Genomic DNA, 21,260 nt, shown 5'->3' on the forward strand with positions numbered 1-21,260 from the left:
TTTTTCGCATTTAGCGCGAGGTCTGAAAAATTAAATATTCTCAAATAAATTCGAGAGATCGCTCGTGAATTTATATGCGTCGAGAATATTTAACTTTTCGACCTTGTGTGCAATGATAAAAACGTTTAATTGTGTTAACCCCTCGTGGAATTAAACCATTATTTACAGTTTCGAATATTGCGTTTAAGTCATATATTTTATTCACATTGTCGATACTGGATTTTCGGCGATTACCGTAATATTGCATACAGTTCATGCTAATTTCGTTCTCTGTTATTCTAAGGCCGTCATTTTCCCTTAAAAGCTTTAATAATGGGCCATCGCGGAATCTGGAGCTCGCAATCCCCAATTGTCTAGAGAATTCCATGAATTTGCAACGTTGCTTCATAAATTATCAAACCGTAGTTTTGGATAAAATAGATTCAGCCATTTTGTGTTACTTTCACGTTTCACAATGAATATTTCCCAAGACGTCTATCAAGTGTTTAGAAACTTTTTGAGCCCGTTTTATCATTAAATTCTGTGCCATTCGAGTAATTTAAAATTGTAAATAATTAATATTGATTGAAATTTGGGTATATTCCTAGCAAACTGATTCAGTATATTATTCATATCCATTATATTATTTGCGGAAATTCGTTATTTTTGTTTAAACTTGTCGGAAAGTTCCAGTAGAAAGGTAAGGTTAAATATACAGGGTGTTTATTAACAATTAAATTCAAAAATTTCAAATCATTCTAGAAAAATTATTTTCTATTAAGGGGGTCAATTACAATCATTTTTTATCATTACACATACCTCCAAAATCCTACCCACTTTCTAGAAAAAAATTCGAGTAGGTGGACAAATTTTTCGACGAAAAAAAAATTTTTCAAATCGTTCTGGAAAAATTATTTTCGGTTGCGGGGGTCAATTACAGTCATTTTTGGTCATTGCACATACTCCCAAAATCCTACTCAGTTTTGAGAAAACAATTCTTTACCGAAAATATAATTTCTGGCCAGAAATGACTGCCCGAATTTTCATGCGAATCTTTAAAACGTCATAACTTCTGAACGGATTGGACGATTTTAATGTTTAAAAAAGCAATCAACGCGTATTTTGATGGAGAATATGTACAAATCGCAAAAATATTCGAAAAATTGGTCCTTGACTCCGCAAAATGAGAAAGACCTCATAAAAATAGTCCAATTTTCAAACAGCCATAACTCCTACAATTGTGAATATATTTCAGTGAAACTTTTTTCTGAAGTAGAGCTCATGGATACCTACAAAAAAGTATTAGACAACTTTTCTATAGGGCGTCAAATAAAATTACTAAAAATGAAAAACGAATTTTTAAGAAAAATCGACAGGGGGGTGTCCAAATTTTTCGACGAAAAAAAAAAATTTTTAATTAATTCTGAAAAAATTATTTTCGGTTGCGGGGGTCAATTACAAGTATTTTTGGTGAGTATACGTAACCTCGAAATCCTACCCACTTTCGAGAAAAAAATTCGAGAAGGTGTGAAATTTTTCGACAAAATTGAAAAATTTCAAATCGTTCTGGAAAAATTATTTTCGGTTGCGGGGGTCAATTACAATCATTTTTGGTGAATAGACATACCCCCGAAATCCTGCGCGTTTTTGAGAAAAAAATTCAGTACGTGTGGAACTTGAAACGTTAATAACTTTTTAACAAAGCCTCGATGAAGAAATTGGTATTCTTGATTTTCGTCTTATTTTGGCCTCTAGAATCCCCCATTACAATTTTTCCCTTGAATCACATGACGTATAACTCACCCCGATCGGTGAACAGTCTGTTTGTTAGGAATATTCCGAAATTTGACTTTCGTGGAATAGAAATTGAATTTGTTTCAATTATGAAACGTTTCGTGACAAGCATTGCGGTGTCCCGAACTTGCTGGTGGCAAAGTTAGATCTCGGTAGGATTAGTGTGAAATAGTCGAAGCATTGAATCGCTGTTGACAATCGAGAAAACAAGCATGGCTGATGTAAAGCCAGCGTTGAATCGCAATTCGACAACCGGGGTTTACAGGACGTCTCTCTGGGAAATGTCTTGCAACATTTGGTCGCGAAGCGCCTGGTCTTTCGATGCAACATCTGATCGCCTCCGAGAAAACAGGAGACAAGAGCCTTAGTCCAGCTTTCACTTAGGATATTTTCCAAGCTCCAAAGTCAGAAACTTTCCCCACGCTCCTCCTTGCACTGCCTATAACGTCTCAATACTTTTCCCCTCCAACACTCTAACTTAAAAACAAGGGGGAATTTCGAAATATAATGTTTAAACGAACAGATCGAAAAGTACAATTTTCTTTTCCCTTTGGTTGCTCGTGTCTTCTAACCTCTTGTAAACGCGTTTACCAGTAATTTTTCAAGATGGCGCGAGGTCTAAAGCTTCTTTAGCGATACGTTATATTTCATTATTATTTTCCTGCATTATATGGTTTTCTTTGACATAATAAATGGTAGACAGTATGTATTTATGTTTCGTGAATTTATTGCCAAGAATGAATATAGAACGCGTAAATTACTGATTCGCAATTTACAATATAAAATGGCGGGCCTGTTATGGATGTGCGACAAGGGAAACTCGGTGGCTAAAAATGAATTCGTTACGCTAGTCGTTTGTAAAAGTTCCCAACGTATCGTTGGCGTTTGGTATCGGTTCTTTATGGAAATCGAGATTGTACGTTAAAACGTAATATCGGATAATGGTAGATTTACCGTGCAACCGCGAAACCGAAAGTCGTCGTTTTGTCCGTTTAATCGTGCCTCGTTTCCGACGTGGATCTTATTTTTAAATTTCCTGCTTATCTATCGATGACCAGCTCACGTGAATTCAGCACGACAACCGGGAATCTGACGCTTCTGTACACGGCTTTATCTGAAAATGGACTTTACAGGAGGGGGAGGGAGATCGTATCGGGGACGCGAATCGCGTATTTTCATCGTGTAATCTCGGGATCGCGAGTGGTTTTTATTTAGTGGTTAAAAGCGTCTATTTTACAAATTTTTGAAATATTGTCCTATTTATTTAGCGCCTTTGTTACGCCCCAGCAACGTGGAACAAAAAAAAAAGAAACGAAAATTCTGAATGTAAGTCAACTAGGCTAACATCAAAAAACAAAAATGTCTTTATGGAACTGTAAGGGAATTTATCGATTCTGAATTAAAAAAAAAAAGTTCCTGTTAGACCTGGCGTGTTACGCAGTGTCCGTGCGTGGTTGCAGAAATCAGATTAAAGTGCCAATTATGTAGAAAATTCGACTATATCTCAGTTTCCGATAATCGCGTAAGTGATTATTAATGGAAATTACAGTTACCGATACCGTGTTATTGAAACTCGGTCTACGAACGATGGAGAGCGAAAAATAAATCCGATAGAAAATTAAACGATAATGTTTCTATTCGAGATGTAAGAAACAATTTCGATGTCGAGCCAATTAATAAAATTGTTCAAAGACTCTTTAAAATTCCCGTATTAAATTTTACCCAGTGTCATTCGAATAAAGTTCCCCAGAAACGGAACGCAAATCGACCTTATTTGCGACCAAATATTTTCGTCGTTCGTTCCCATCCGTTCGTACAATTGCGTTTACAAAGCCCGCCGAAAGTATCGGGTGTCGATTTCGATATTCTGTATCGCTGATGCGGATATCGTGAAATTTATCACTGGGAAATCGTGCACATTGAAACGTTTCCATCCTGGCCCCGTGTAGCTACGGCATAAACTGCAGACGGATTGTATTTTATTTCCAGGCAGGAACGTAATCCGATCGCTGTGTAGCGAAGGGTATAGGAAAAAGAGGATAGTTCCGCGAGTCGAACTACGATGTAAACACGCGGCTCTGAAATAAAACAGTCCTAAGGAATGGGTCATGAATAACCCGGGGCAGAGTCAATTCACGACCGTTCGAACGATAACGCGAGGAGCGTTCACAATTTTTCACGGAGAAATTGTTTAGGCGTTTGTAACACTGGTTCCCAACCCAAAGGTCGCTATTCTTTACTTATTTGTGCTTTCTAACGCTTTATAAACGCGTACATTAGCGATTTTTCAAGATGGCGCGCCAGCGGAGCTGCATGTGCGCAAGGTAGGTGCGCAGAAGACAAGTCGAGTCACTCCATCGTTCAGATAAATAAGGAATAAATTCTTTTTTGAGAGATGAAATTAATTTGTAATGCAGGGGTTGTATTTAACTTGAATTATATGTATTAATTTCTTGCAATTCGATTTAAAAATCCTGGCTGGAATTTGCTTGGAGTTATTTCCACTTATTCCGTGGCTCGTGTTTCCTTATTGCAGTAATGAAAATCAAATTGGTAGTAATATAATGAATGTTTGATATATGGCTTCTGAATTATTCTCGAATTTCTATAACATTAATAGCCTGTATCATTGTTTAACTAATATTCTTGATTGCTAAAAATTGAGCTGAATACGTATCATGTCTTATAAACGACTTATGATATATTATATCCGTTTATATAACAATAATATTGTTATCGTTTAAGAGAGAATCCTGATGAATTAATAACCTACCTGTTGCCCTAGGATAAAAACTGTTCCCGATTTTCCGATAACTTCGATTATACGATCAACTCTCGCTCTTATTAGATTGTATAATCGAGGAAATAATTTTTCATCGTTATTTATAATTTTAACAATTTTCTTGAGAATATAGAGTAATTAATCTTCCATTTAAACGTTACTGATCAAACGAAGATGGAGGCAGTGTAATATAAATCAATTTAAAACAAAAATTCTATTCGAGAAAGGTTAAATTGCGTCGAATTATGTTTCTGATGGCCTCTTTTTAAATCAAAGCGCCCATTTGGCTCGATTTCCTACTCGAGCAGTAAACGCAACAAATGACGGAAGGAATCTCGACGCTTCGAGCGTCGTCTCGTAAAAATTCGGCGCGTTTTATGGACGTTGTCGGTCGCAAAAAAACCCCCGGAAACCTCGATTATCTTCACGCGTTTCCGTCGTTCCGCGAATTATCCGGGGAAACATTTTCCACCTGTCGCTGGGGATAATCGAGGTACCTTCATCAATTTTCCCGGTGTCAAGAAAATATTAATGAACCCACCTGAACGCGACTGACGGTCCTATTCGTAAAAACGAAACGCGTCAACACCCTAACAAATGTACTTTTATCGGACTGGAGACCGGATTGTCGTCGAAAGTAAGATTAACCGCCCCTCCAAAGCGCTCTGAACGTCGCAAATATTTTTAAAATATTTACAAACATTTATAAACATCACAACAAGCTTGGATATTCCTTGAAAATTTCTTATAATCAATCTTAGTCCCCAGAGATGATAAATCCGAGCGTAATAATTAAAAACAGAAATTTTATTGTGGAAATGTATTGTTATAAAAAAAGTTTTCTTACTTTATTATATATTTTTTAGCGTACGTGAAGTATTTAATAAATTTTGAATCGTCGAAAGGAAGATTCACGGATACACTTTCGTAAATTTTGAACCCCGTCCAATTTTAAATTAAGGTTCTGGATCTGGTCCGGTGGGACGAAATATTTCTTATTTGAGATTAAATTGAATACGCGACACGAGAGTTTGTGTACCGTGTCTCGTTTCGGAGAGAAATTCTGTTTAAAAAGTTACGAGTTATGCGTACGCTATGGAGTTTCCAACGTATCTTCCTGTAACACAATATTTCTGCTTGTACTCTCATTTCTGAATATTAATAGTGGCATAGTTCGTTCGTTGTCGGTTCTGCAGTCTCGTTTAATTTACAGATACGGAATTATAACGATTCCAGAATTGAATGTTAATATTCTGCTGAGGGCACAATATGGAACTTTAATAATAGTTTAGAGAAAGTAAATATGCAGTGTGTTCGACCAACTCTGGGAAAAATTTTAATGAAAGATTCTAGAGGCCAAAATAAAACGAAAATCAATAATATCAATTTCTTGATTGAGGCTTCCTTAAAAAGTTAGTAAAAAATTAAATTAAAAAATTTTAAATCATTCTGGAAAAATTATTTGTAGTTGCGGGGGTCAATTACAATCATTTTTGGTCAATAGACATACCCTCGAAATCCCACCCACTTTCGAGAAAAAAATTCGAGAAGGTGGACAAATTTTTCGATAAAATTAAAAAATTTCAAATCATTCTGAAAAAATTATTTTTAGTTGCAGGGGTCAATTACAATCATTTTTGGTCAATAGACATACCCCCGAAATCCTACGCAGTTTCGAGAAAAAAATTCATTACCAAAAATGTCATGTCTGACCATTCCTTTGGACATTCTACTGAAATTTCATGAGTATTTTTAAAACATCATAACTTCTGAACGGTTTGGAGGATTTTAATGTTTCAAAAGGCAAACAACGCGTATTTAGGTGAAGAATGTGTAGAGATTCCGGGACTATTCGAAAAGTTGATACTTGACCCCGTAAACTGAGAAAACTCCCATAAAAATGGTCCAATTTTCAAACGACTATAACTCCTGCAATAGTGAATATATTTTAATGAAACTTTTTTCTGAAGTAGTGCTCATAGGTACCTACAAAAAAGTATTAGACAACTTTTCTGTCGGGTATCAAGTAAAATTATCAAAAATGAAAAACTAATTTTTAAGAAAAATCGACAAGTGGTAAAATTGGAATTTCAAATTTGTATTTGTCGAGTCACGATAATTTAATTAATTTTGTAGCTATCGTCTCCCTTTTTTAAAAACCCCATAATTCGTAATGGAAATATTGCAACGCCTCGAAAAGAACGAAATGTAAAAGATAATTAAAGTAGTAAAGTTTGAACGTTTTATCCAACACCTGGCGATACTCTGACGAAGTTATGGTTCGACGCAGTACCTACGGGGGAATAAAAACGACAGTGTAATTTCTTTAAAAGTAGAATCGTACGAAATTAGGAACAGCTTTCAGGAAAGTTTGCTTTTAAGTCGGGTGCAGTCTCAAGACGCATGTATAAACTCGCGAGACCTCGAACTTTCAGAATTGCAAATGCGCCATAATACGCATACATGCTCGTGTCAATCCGCCGCATCTGCGTTTAAGTTTGCGTCAGATGTTTGAGACTTACTAATTTTCCCTCTACAGCTGACAAAAATTTGCATCGAGACTTTCGTGGTTTGACGAACAAAGCTCCAGAGCGAGAGACGCTCGCTCGATGGTCGTAATTTTGTTCGATAATATATTTACAAAGACGAACAACGTCTATTTCAATATTCACGGAACGAGTGCAACATTTTCACTGCATTCTTTCATATATCGAAAGAAAAATCGTGCCAGCGTCGATGCATATTTCGCGAATATCGAATCGATTTTTCGTGCGCCAGTCCCTCGAAAATATTGGATTTCGAAAATTCATTTTTCGAAAGGGCACAGTTCCCGTGTTTGTACTAGAAATATTCGCTCCGTAATATAAAAATACGTATCGTTATAACTGAACATGTTTCAGGGGATGAAAGTGGGAATGCTGAAACTTTATCATCCGAAAATCCTCTTAAGAGCTAGTCAAATGTCGTAAATAATAAATACGAATGTAATTGAAAAGCCCCGCATTAGCGAGGCACTCTAAAGTAAATCGCATTATAGCGAAAGATACCCCTGTTTCGATGCTTCAATATTCCAACCACAATCGCTCTTGAATTCTAAATATCGAGAAGCTCTATTCCACCGAGGATCTCTATTTCATTGGAAATACATATCAATGACCTCGAGGTCCCCCCCCCAAAAAACTAGAAAATTTTTCGTGCGTGATAATATTCACCCCTCCGATGTTAGTTTAATATATTTTTCAGGTTTGAATCTACCCTATCTTCACGACGTGAAAACGAACCCCCCAGGATCTGGATCGAGATCCACCATTGGGTGGATTAATCCTCGTAATTCTTCCGGACCATTCTTCGAGGGTGGCGAAGTTCTTAGTGATTTAAAAGAGTCAAAGTTACCCGGGGGAGGGGGGCGGTATGGGGGACGACGTAGGTGTAGCCGCGCGTTTTAATAAAATTTTAACGAGAGACGCGCCCTCCACTTTGTTCGCGATGTTACCGGACCAAGAGAGCACCCTCCGCGGCACTTTTTGACCCGGAAAAAAGTTAGTATTAATTATTAATAAGCTCGTTGAATAATTCAAGTTGTCCCCGGTAGAAAGGTACTCTGCAACAGTAGCCAGGACGGTATGCATGTTTGTCAACGTGCACCGTTCTTTTATTCCGCGCCGCTCCCGGGGCGAAACGCGATGCGTTTTTCATGCCCGCACATCAGCACAGATACGGCGGCCTCGTTTCCCCCTTTCCACGAAACACACGCGAAACGTGCACACGTTCCACGTTGAATTCATGCGCGCCTCCTTTATGTTGACGCTTCTTAAGCGTCGACTTTATTCGCAGGAAGACACGAGTAAATATTGACGTGCACCCTCGTTCTGCGGGAAGGATCATCCCTTGATTACAGCCAGTTAAAAACAGACCGTTTCCCTGTCGGGTTTCACTTATTCTGTTAGCTCCCACGGACTTCGTCCAACGATTATACAGAGCTCCAAACCCACGACGATCCAAAATATTTAATACTATTTGTTTGAACACGTGGACTGTATAAATGAGATTGCCGGTCGGGTGGAAGGTTCGGGAAAAATGAGTTGGTGCAAATATTTTAAACAAGGTCTTTAAAACAGAATGCAGTGGTCACAAGAGAGTCAATAATTGAAACAATAATTAATAATGAGAGGCGTGAATTTAGTTTGATTCAGCTTTGAGAAACTGCCTAGATTATGCGTTATTTCGAACACATAATACCCTTGCAATTGTATAATTGCAAATGAGCTTGAGTCTTGTATCAATTAACGTAAGCGAATTACATTAAACACAAGAAAAGATTCTATTAACAGAGGTATAATAATCAGTTGAAACATAACTAAAAGAGGGTGTATTCAAGTGATTCTATGTACAAAAGCAAGTCAAAAAAATAAAATAACATTTCTTCGTTGAAGGTTTTCTTTCAAAAAAATGTTATTTTTTCTTTTCTACTTAGTTTTCTACGTAAAACCACCCCTATTCGATTTCACCACCCTTCCGGTACACCCTTTATGTTAACGACTCTTACAATGAAAAATTCGAACAATTTTAATGTATCGAGTTCAATATTTACGCAGGAATTTAAATATTCACGAGATTAAACGATCATAGAACGTATTAAAATAATACAAGTATGTATGTGACTTCCATCGTTAGCAATACAGACGTAGTAATAAGCTTTCGGAGAGTCGGAAAAATCACTACAACTACTACTGTTCGATTTTAATTCAAACTTGGATTCGTCACTCCAAATGATCGATTTCCAGAATGAAATTGGTTTTTTTATAATACTCTTGTGCAAATTTTAACCGCTTCAATGCGTTGACTTTAGAAATGTAAGAACGTTTTCTTGAAATTCGACCGTATAGCCAGTGAGAATCCAAACTAACCTAGCGAAGAAACTCTATATTTATGATGACCTATGCAAGGCGGATCGCAGCCAATTTGCTAATATTATTTAGTTTTTAATTAATAATTGCATTACCGAGCTAAGAGCGATACGATTATTAATTAAAGACTAAATAATATTACCCAGGTCTCACCACGAGGAGGTTGCTGCGAATGGAGACCCACCCTAACCGATTCCCAACCACCCTCCATTAATAAAGATCTTCTGTGACAAACGATCGTTGATCGAAGAAGAAACAAACGAAAGTGCAACCAATGAAAGGTGCACAACCAACGAAGAGAGTATTTGAACCAAAACGAGAGTTTGTATTCAAATAGAACCGGAAAACAGAAATGCAACCAACGAAGGAAACAACCAACAAAAGAGTTTTCTGAGAAAGAATTTGCCTGTAAATGCCCATCAACAAAACAACAAAATATAGCCTGCCTGATAGAATAGATAATACAGACAACTATAGTCCTGCCTAACTATAAATCTAAATTAATTTACATCCTACCTATCTTATTATTTAACAAAATACATTAAAATATGTACCTCTGTTGTATCTTGTGTTTATCCCACGATGATTTCCTGAAGCACAAACAAAACAATATGAAACAAAATTGTAACAATACTTAATTCTTACTTCTGTAAACCTGTTTATCCCACGATGATTTCCTGAAACACAAACAAAATAATTATATATACATACTTAATTCTTACTTCTGTAAACCTAGAACTTCCATAGGAATATGCTCTGTAACAAAAATTTGACATTTGTAAAACTACAGATACTACAACCCTTGGCAAGTGCAGTGACAAAGTAAAAATAGTACATAATATATGTTACTTTGATTCTACAATGTATTCGTCGCGAAATATCTTCTTGCACGTCAATCTAATGATATATTTTAATAAGTAAAGAAAGACTTTGGTTATCTTCGACATCGAAGATACCCAAAGTCGTAAAATCAATTATGAAAGTGAATTTAATTACTGAAAAATATAAAGAACAATCAGAAACTACAAATTTGACACTAATTTCAAGATGAATATAATTACGAGTAAAAGATATTAGAATGATGACTCTACTTTCGATCGACGGTACGATATTTGTCATACTAAAAATCGCGGCGTGCAAAAACATCGCACGCTTAAATAAAACGCGACCCGACCCGACGCGTGCTCATAGTGTGCAGTGAGTGTGGGTATCAAATTGATCCCCCCCGGCCTTGATTATGAGAAAAGCAAGTCACGGTTGAAACTGGTCACTCTACTTCTCTACGTACACCGCCGGGTCCCAGAGAACACACGATTACAAAGGGACCCGACTTAGTACTGAGAAAGGACCTGAATCAAGACCTCTCGACGTCGGTTATGCTCTTTTCCGGATAAAGAGGAGAATAATCCCTCCGCCAAGGCCCCACTTAAGCTGAACCAAGCTGCACCGGGGTTGAAGCGGTTAGAGTTATCAGACCTACTACACAGGTGATCACGTGTTTCATTCCATTAAACAGAGGTGATCGAGCAAAACTCTCTGGTCCTTTCAGTCGAGACATAATCTCGGAAAGCGAGAACCAGAGAACGAGCGAACTAGAGAAACTGATGTATGTACTCGTTATATATTCATTCTAAAATGAGTGTCAAATTTCAAACAATTGAATCTACTATGACATTTGTCATCTCAAAAATCGCGGTATGCAAGAAGATTCGAATTTTAAGCAAAAGGTCCGAAGATAAAACAATATACAGGTGTTACTACTCGGCCATTACACTTGCCAAAGAGAGCACGTATACAACCAGTCACCCATGTCGGTTAGGACCTTTCGTCCTAACCGACATGGGGGCCAGAGGAATAAAAATCATATTTAACTCACAGATTCTGATTGTTACTCACAACGGCCCAGCATTGGTCATCAGTGGTCAGTTCTGGTCAGTTCTGGTCAGTTCTGGTCAGTTCTGGTCAGTTCTGGTCAGTTCTGGTCATCAGTGGTCAGCCCAGTTCACTAATTCGCGAGACCCGATCCCCCCGGAGGACCCAGGGGTACTGAATGAGTACGCTAGCAGTGACCCTCTATATACCTCTTCCTAAGGTGGAAGAATGGGGAGGCGGAGACCAAGTTGACAGTTAAAGACACCTTGGTCTACCAAACAACTATTTCGGTTGGCCCTACCTTTTGGATTCCTGGACCTTTGATCTTGATGTCAGCCTCACTGTTGACCATCGATGACCATTACCTAATCGTCGTTGACCAGCGAATAATCAACGACCCATTAAAACCACGACCAAGTCGAAGATTAAAGCCTTCTTACAAGGATCCTCTTAAAATTTAATGCACGATCTTTTTAACATTTTGTTCCATTTTGAAGGAGTGTATCTCAAGACCAGGAAACAAAAAAATAAATGTTAATCGGACATCGCGGATAATCGGTACAATAAGACATACAGTAAGAAGCATAAGTGACCAGAAGTTTTGCATAAATCATTATTTATTACTAGGAATATAAAAGAATAACAAAAGATAAACATTATAATTATTTTTATCACAGTTAGAAGTAATATAAGAAAGTCTTTCATTAATTAACATCTTGTTGTTTATGAATAATACGAACAATAGATTGACTCAGTTTTGCACCACGTCCAATATTTGACAATATTTAATATATTATTCATTTTTAATGTTTCGTCCATAACCCTTTTGCTTGCAAAACTGCACTGATTCTCTTTGGCATATTTTCTATTAACTTTTTACAATAATCTGGAGATATTTGTTCCCACTGTTCTTGAATTCTGCTATGCAAATTTGTGATTGAAGTTGGTTGGGAGTCATATGAATCCCGAAGTCGTATTTTCAGTATCTCCCATAGATTCTCTATGGGGTTGAGATCAGGGAGATATCTCCACCACTCTGTTAAACGCTAAGGAAGTACGTCGTCACTATTGTCGATTTCGATGCACTCAATTATGGCCGATCTGGCCACACTGGTTGCGACGCCGCGCATTACGAAAAGATCGTTTCGTTTGCCTTGGAAGAACCCCGGGAACGTTTGTTTCCGTTGCAACGGAAAGTATCGCGTTTCGTTTTTTGTCTCGTATTACGAAAGATAATAACGAAATTAAATTTCTCGATGCGAAGTATACTCCAAGAATTTAAACCGCGCGTCGAAAGGCGATAGCATTCGCCGCAAAGTCCGAAACCTGATATTCCACGCGGCACAATAGCATAGTATGTTAGCTTTCGCGGCGAAACGCGCTAATATTCGTAAGAAACGAGCCATCTTGGCAAACCAAAACGCGATATTCTTAAGAAAATTAAATCTTTTCATAAGGCTCGTAAACGTAATGTAATATTAAATTGAACTGACCACGTTGCCATTCGTGAGACAATTATCTAGTTAGAAAAGTGGAATTTTCATAGTTGACAATATTGTAAGATATTATAGAAACTAACTTTTTCGAGCCACCTCTGTTTAAAGCTTTTTAAAGATTTTTAAACACGTTTCAATTGTATTGAAACACGTATTTCGAATTTATCTCTTCTTCAAAAACTGTGTATATTTAATTTTAGCTTCGCTTTAGAACGCTTTTCAGACGATTCGACCAATATCATTGAAATTATTTATTAAAAACATGACTACCTTTAATCTTGACTAGAAATAAATACTTGCGTCGTTGGGCCGTCGTGTCGCCGCGATTCGGGCGAAGTCGGGAAGCGTCGGGATCGGTCGCCACTCAGTCCCCTCGCCATTGGGATCTCAGTCTCCTTCGCGTACGTTCGTCGGTTACAAGTGGCGCCGTGAATTTACGATTTCGTGCTAATAATATGTCGCAAAGAACATTAAAAGTGTGTTTAACCTGTGTGAATCTTCGGGGACCCCAACTCTCAGCATGCTAGAACAAGGCGATGGACACTCTCGACCGAAAGAGGTACTTGAATCTTCAAAATGCGTAGACGTAGTTGACTCCTTGACCACAACGAAACAAGATGGCGGACACTCTCGACCGAGAAAGGTATTCGTACAATATATTCGCTCTAACATTTATACACGTGGTTAACCCATCTATTAAACTGTAAAAACTATTTATTTCTGATGAATTAATAGCTTTCGACGATTACATACGCTCAGTTTATATTTTTCTCGACGAATTTTTTGTACGTTGTCGCGTCTGAAATTCTACACGGTTTTTCCAACGGTTTTCCTCCTTCGAGCGTTTCCCGTGTTTCTTATTTGGACTATCGACTGCACCGGCCACGAATCGATTCTCCAGTCTTCTATTTACTATCCTCGTATAACCGTGAAATAGATATTCTCCAATTATTCGAGCTTCGAAAGTTTCTCTTCGAAAGCCAAGTTTCGAATAACACCGTGGGCGAATCTTTGAAAAATCGTTTCGATATTTTTACGATACCTTATTCGCGATTAAAGACGTTTGCTGATTAGAAATTTAACAACACGTTATTTTACTATGAATTAAAGTAACACGCAATTCTTACGTTGCATTTGACGAAGAGATATTAATAAAAAGCAGGTTATTCGAAGAATGGAAATTTTGCAGCTAGACTGTGTCCCTTTTAAAATTACCATAACGTAAAACAATACCGTGATAAAATACTAACGACCTTAGGAACTTCGAGCAAAGTGCTTTTCAAACGGAATTTTTTGCGATACGTTTTTGTGCTCTATCAGAGCTTCATTAAAGTAAGGTAATTGTCCCAATAAATTGAACAGTATAGATAAATATTTCTCCCAAGGAAATTATAATTGAAAGAATCGTTTGTATTATTGAATGTTCTAGATATATTTTTGTTACGTTTGCATTCAGTTGATTGAAATAAACATTTTCCGATTTCCTAATGAAGTTATTTTAATTGAAATTTTAATATTTGTTATGGGTGTGTATCGAGGATACCGTCGTTTCCGGGAAACATTATTTAAGAGTGCATGGCATCGATGGAAACTCATTAGTTACGGTATCGTCGATGATACTTAATTAGGTTTTATTACTGGAGTTAATATGGATAATTGAGCGAGGCACCTGATAAGCAATCGATAATCAAACGAAGAGGAGGTAAAATTAATCAATCTGAATGGGGAACGAACGAAATACAGAAAATACCGAATAGGCAATTAATACCTATCAATGGACGAGACAAAAGGTACAAAAAACGGTAGAAATTTGGAGTCGAAACGGCGCCGTTTAACAGAAACAAAATGCTGCAAAAAGATAAATTGTTTCCTACGTTTTGGACAACAATAACTGTAACATACGCAAAAGAATTTAATACGAGCAAAAATATGGGACGATTTATTAGTTTATATTACGATATAAAACCATATATTTATTATCGTATTCCGCAATTTTCCAATCTTTCATTCCTTCCAATCATGCAATCGAACCGTTGCATTGAAATCATGATATTTCATTTGAAGCATTATCCACAGATTAATCCAATTAGTTAATTTATTTCGGTTCTTCAAAGGTCGCTACAGCTCGCAATTTGTTGTAATAATAATAAAACGAGCGCTAAAAATAGTCCTACTTTAAATTGACGTAATCCACCGAGGCCATAGATATATCTACAACAGATCGACACACATTTCATACGCCCTTAACGACTTTTGTATCCCCCGAGGAACTTAATTATCGTTTCCTGATGCGTTGTCGATACCTGGTAGTGAATCATTAAGGCTCCGCGTCCAATAATTACGCGTCTCGTTGACTACCTCGCGAACGGAGACGTCGACGTGACAATTATGGTTTCGAATGCGTAAAACGCGACGAGAGGGCCAACGGGGTCCGTCGATAACCACGTAAATCTGAATTCGATCCAAAAAATCTCATTAACGTCCGTTAACGTCCGCGCGTCGACGTGCAATTTGTCGCGTCCGCTTCCGTTCTTTTGTAACACGCCCCAAAGGAATCGAATTTTTGTTTCTCCCTTTCTGTTTATCGAGAACTTCAAATATATTTCACTCCCGTTTCTTCGTGCCTCGCACATAGTTCGACCCTTTGAGAGGCACGTAACCGTATATCTGGAACACAGGCCCGAAAGCAATACTGATGGGATTAATTTTCGTGCACAAAGCGACGGTCTCGTAACGCAACTGAAAATGGAGGATTATAAAGTACCGGGGAATACCGGACTGAATAACGATCTCGCCACCCACCGACGTCCCCTCCCGTCGCCCTCCGCGCCAGTAATTGTAATATATTTCCGACACTTCGCTAAAATTTATCTTAACGATTTTGTTGCGCCGCGACTGCCCGCCCGTAATCGTTCGTATTTGAATAATTCCGTACCGGAGGCCTGAAATTGACTCTCAGGTTACGTTGAGTACGCAACAAAGTCCAAAGAGCCCGGCTATTTAGCCGCTAACAACGGGCCTTGTCAACGAGAACACGCTTTATCGATGGTGATAATAATAACGGTGTTATCTTTGACGCCACGCGAGAGTATTTACCCAGTTTGGTTCTACTTTACCGACCCTGTTCGATTCTGGACGCGTAGGTCCGAGCTTGACCGCCAGATGACTTCGCATTGCCCCCTACGCAGTTCTGAGCTCGACCGTCAGGTGGCTTATTATTTTTAGGATGCAATTTTTGCAGCGAATAGAGGAGAGTTTCGGTGATTCGACAGGGAATTTGAAATTTGGAAAATGGAAATATCAGAACGTCGATGAAGAAATTCTTTGGAGCGTTTATGGTTGAAACAATGATTATAGACGAGAACATACGATGGAAACAGAGGCGGTAAACGCGTTAAATAATTATAATTCGAATATTCTGTTGATACTCTGCACACATGCTGAAAGTTTTCTACCAATTTCTGTCCCCGCAAGTTTCCGTACAGCTACTAATTTCTACGTGTAGATCCCTTCCTCTCGACACCAAATACAGAATAGCATCTCGTGTTCGAGTCCGCCGAGTACCCTTTCTCGTACCTGCTTTCCAGCCGTTAAATTATATTATTAGTTCGCCAAGTTAAGGAATTCTGGTTCAAACTTTGAACCGTCGGCCGTGGAAAGCATATACAGGGTGTTCGGCCACTCCTGGGAAAAATTTCAATGGAAGATTCTAGAGGCCAAAATAAAACGAAAATCAAGAATATCAATTTCTTGATTGAGGCTTCCTTAAAAAGTTATTAAAAAATTTTAAATCATTCTGGAAAAATTATTTTTGGTTGCGGAGATCAGTTACAATCATTTTTAGTGAATACACATATCCCCGGAATCGTACCCACTTTCGAGAAAAAAATTCGAGAAAAAAAGGTGCTGAAATTTTTCATGGGAGAAAAAATTTTTCAAATCGTTCTAAAAAAATTATTTTTGGTTACAAGGATCGATTGCAATCATTTTTGGTCATTACACATACCCCCGAATTTCTACGCATTTTTGAGAAAAAAAATTCCTTAACAAAAATGTAATATGGAGCCAAGAAATACTTCCCTAAAATTCGGCGAAAAAAGAAAAATTTCGAATCGTTCTAAAAAAATTATTTCTAGGTTCTGGGGTCAAATACAACAATTTTTCGTGAATAGACATACCCCCGAAATCCTACGCACTTTCGAGAAAAAAATTCAGGAAGGTGGACAAATTTTTCGATAAAATTAAAAAATTTCAAATCATTTTGGAAAAATTATTTTCAGTTGCAGGGGTCAATTACAATCATTTTTGGTGAATAGACACACCCCCGAAATCCTGCGCATTTTCGAGAAAAAAATTCCGTTCTGGCAGAACTTTAAACATTAATAACTTTTTAACGAAGCCTCCATCAATAAATTAGTATTCTTGATTTTCGTCTTATTTTGGCCTTTAGAATCTTCCATTAAAATTTTTCCCATGGGTTACCGAACACCCTGTATACTCGATATACCGAGTGTTTCCAATGAACGGACCCTTGTTTGTATTTTATTTACGGTTTGCACATTTTTCAGAATTTTAACCGTGCGATTAGTTTTTATATTCGAGACAGATCTGTTATTAACGATCGTATTTCGTTATTTTGACGTGTATTGTTGATGAACTTATAATTATTTGAAAATACCCCCGTGCATGCGCTCCCATACGATCATTATTTGCCAAAGTATATGCACGGCTCGTAAATTTCGTTCAGTATGACATTTATTACGCACTATTTGCGCAACAAACTAACAGTTGTCGCCGTGAATATAATTAAACAGATTAATTGAAACAGTGTACCGGTCAGATAAACTATCGTTATAAAAGCACTTGTTGTCGCGTAGTACAAATGTTAATAACAGTGATTGTGTACGATTCGCCATAACGAACGGCCAAATTATTGGTTACGCAAGTTATACGCGCGTTTTGAAATCGGTAAAATTACCAAGTCAGCATCAGGTTTCCTTTCTACAGCGAATGAATCAAATCTCACAGTAGCACTAAAAAATTTTTATAGCAATTGACTTTTCCAGAGATTAATTTAGAAATTGCTACGACAGAGGATAAAGTTACGAACTTCGAAGGATGAAATCAGACAGTTGGAAAAAAAATATGTTTCTGTTATTAAAATTTTTTAAGCGAGATTTCGAAATCGTTGCAAGTTTCTGAAATTCGTAGTTTACTGGGGAACATTTGGAGAATAGAGTGATACTTTGTAGAATGATGCAGTTCCGTTAGCAGCAGTTGTCGAGCAATCTAGAGAACTCGTGTTCTGCCCCAAGTTGAAATAAAAATTGTAAGGAATGCTCGGAGTGTCTTCTTGTATCCAAAGGAAGGAAATAAGAGGAAAGCATTGTAGTCGACGATATTTTTCGCTAAACTTCCCGAGAGTTTTCTGTAATAAACGTAACGGGGAAATTAAGTATAAAATAGAATACGAAATCTAGTATTTTACGGAGGTGTTCGATACTCGTCCGATCCGAGATATTTAATTAAACAATTTTTAATATATTTCGGCCTTTATGGACGGAAATTGTTTCAATATCGTACTGTAGATTTTACATTCCAATTTATACTCGATGCGATTCGCGGAAACAAAATGAGTTTAGGACAAACACGATTTCCCCTCGCGATTCCGCGAACAACAAATAGTATTGGAAATATGGAATGTGTGTTCCATGATCCGTGGATGAAATATTAAATTCTTTTAATGTAATTGTATTCACAATGTATCGTCGTACAATGACAATCACCGTTTTTAATGAAACTCGTTTGGCGCAGCGGGTACAAAATTATTTTATTTACAAAGCTCCGTGCTCGAGGGACGAAAGAGGTATTTATTTTTTTTTATTGTAATGTTTCGAAGTATTACTTTTTACGTTGTTCGCGTGTTCTTTTAAATCGTTGCCAAATTCGACGATATTTTTTAGTTCATTTATTACTTTAAAAGCAGTCGAAGGCACGAAAGGAACGGTTATGTAGTCTTTATTGTCTACCTTAAAATTAGATTGGATAGGATAATCGTTATCTCTGAGAACCTCTTCAATATTAGAGAGGTTCTAAGAGCCAAAGCGTGGGACTCCAGAGATAAAAGCCACTTTTGACTAACCCATAGATAATACTAGCTTCCAACAGACGAATAAAGAATTGTCGATTTCATAAACTAAACGGTAATAAAATATCTTTTCCCATCTACAAAGTAAATTGCAAAATTTTATTTAGAAGAATATTTACAAAAATATATTAAAAGACAAGAATCTAGACCAGATAGATTTACAAAAACAACGAAACGGTATAAATTCACATTATTTTAGTCGTGCACCTCTTCAAACATTCTAAGATTGTCTCATATCGACGCCATCTTGAAATTCTCTCTTAAATCCCTTTCACTCTAAATCGAGTCTATTTCTTATCAACTAAATAATCCCCTCACGATTCGTACATTCTTATCAAACTGTCTCGATTATCTTGCATTAAATAAATCCATTTTTCAAATGTTTATCACGGAAGCTCAAGAAGCTTTTCCTATCGAAAGACAGCGCGTCGATATGTAGTTGCTACTAGGTGGAAAACGATCGAACAATGGAGGATACTCCGTACAGTCTTCCTCGGAGAAAATCGAAGGAAGCAATACAACAAAACGCGTATTACATCTGTTTCGCGAATAATAGAAAATATACTCTCTTTCACGCGTGCGGTTTCTTCGCGAACGGACGAAACCGGACGTGCTTTCTTATCGCGATGAAAATTTCCGTGGCGAGCCGGTTGTTCCGAATGGACCCGGTAAAATCGAACAGCGTAATTACGATCACTGGGAAACGACAGGGTCCGGCGTTACGTTTACGAGTATTATTATTACCGGTTTTGCCCCCGCACAGTTTAGTTTTTCCCTTAATAAGCGCGCGAAATTGATCGAATCGCGCCCGTTGCGTGGATCGGCGATTATCGTTATGGCGTCTGGGACCGTCGGAAAAATCGCGACGAGTTGCGGTTCAATAAACACGCGAAAATCGCTCCGTTCGTGGTCGACGCAATTAAAATATTTTGATGACTCCGGAGGGTTGGAACTAAAAATGTTTCAGTCGAACGATCGTAAATTTAAAGAGAAATTAGCAACGTAGGAAATTACTATTTGGTAATTCCAGCGACTAAAGTTATTCTCAGAATACACGTTAAGACGAGATTGAATTGGGATTAAAAAGGTATTGATAATTAATGATTTATTGTACACTAAAAAGTAAAGTAACACTCGACGACGCCACGCAGCGCCACTGTAGCCCCAACTCTGGCGCATGCGCAGTATGCGTAAGGCAAGTAACGTCGATCGTGCATCGATATATTTCTCACGATTATAGTTTTCGATTTTAGAACCGAAGAATGTACGAATTGGTAGCTTTTACGTTTTTCTCGTCGTTTCTGTAATTGACGAGTACAACTTTGCAGTCGACTGGGTCTGTTCTTCTTCTGGACTTCGTTCCCGCAAAGCGGCACGCTAATTGCATTTTTCGAACCGGGGGAATGCATTTTCCGTCCGTCGCGAAAGAATGGCGCACGATCGTTGGAAAGCACTTTCCCTCGGAGCTAAAAGATTTTTTTATCCAATTAATTCGTGCCAGAGAGAACCACCGATGAGCCCGCTCCTTTGAATTTTCAGACGTTAAAGTTAAATAAAATGTGTTCCGGTCCGCGAACTTTGCGCTCAAAAGAGAAACGGCCGTTTCTAATTTCCTTGGCCGATTATGACTTCCATTACTCGCATCCTTTCTCGATCGATCCCTGCAGTTAATCCGTTTAAATGAAATCCGATAATTATTCTTCGAATTTTGTACGTGAATTTTCGTGTCGAAACTGGGTAAATTAAACGCCATGTTGTTTGCACGCTGTGTGTTTATCGAAGCGCCAAGTAGACGGTATTTTTCTGCGAGGCTGTGTTAATTAACTGATTATATTTGCAAAAATATTTCAAACAGTGTCGTCGTAATTATGAAAGATGGAATTTTTATTCCGTTGGTCTGACTAATATTGGCTCGTACTACTAAAAATTCTAAATTAATTTTATTTAATTACAAGTAAAGAATACTTACATGTACATTTTATCAGTGTGTTTTATTAATGCTAGACGAAGGTTTTGTAGGTCTATGTTTATGAAAAATAGCCCAAACTCGCAATAAAACTAATTCTTGCTTCGAAATATTCTATTTTCCTTTATTGGAATCTAAACTAATTATTGAATTTCTGTATTACATAAATCAACAAGCAAAACTTGAGAATTCCCTTTATTTTAAATTAATGAATTTCAAAACGTTAAAAAAAAATTCATAAAATTGTAAGATATTATTTAATTAGTATTATCTATGCAATTTTATATTTTTTCTTTCGCTTGGTTCTTGGGAGTAA

At 37.4% G+C, this 21,260-nt stretch overlaps 1 protein-coding gene across 17 annotated transcripts in view; it reads left to right on the forward strand.

Annotated features, from left to right (window-relative positions):
- Positions 1 to 21,260, forward strand: part of Nrm (neuromusculin) — a 457,462-nt gene that overhangs the window by 253,937 nt on the left and 182,265 nt on the right. The window contains exon 1 of one of the 17 annotated variants that reach the window (XR_013080586.1): positions 13,264 to 13,473. The exons of the other annotated variants lie outside the window; for them this stretch is intronic. The gene's annotated coding sequence lies outside the window, so the exon portion shown is untranslated. Of the gene's footprint in view, positions 1 to 13,263; positions 13,474 to 21,260 lie in introns of those variants that run through there. 17 annotated transcript variants of the gene reach the window in all.

Source organism: Colletes latitarsis, chromosome 11, assembly GCF_051014445.1.
Source record: "Colletes latitarsis isolate SP2378_abdomen chromosome 11, iyColLati1, whole genome shotgun sequence".
Taxonomy (NCBI): Eukaryota; Metazoa; Arthropoda; class Insecta; order Hymenoptera; family Colletidae; genus Colletes; species Colletes latitarsis.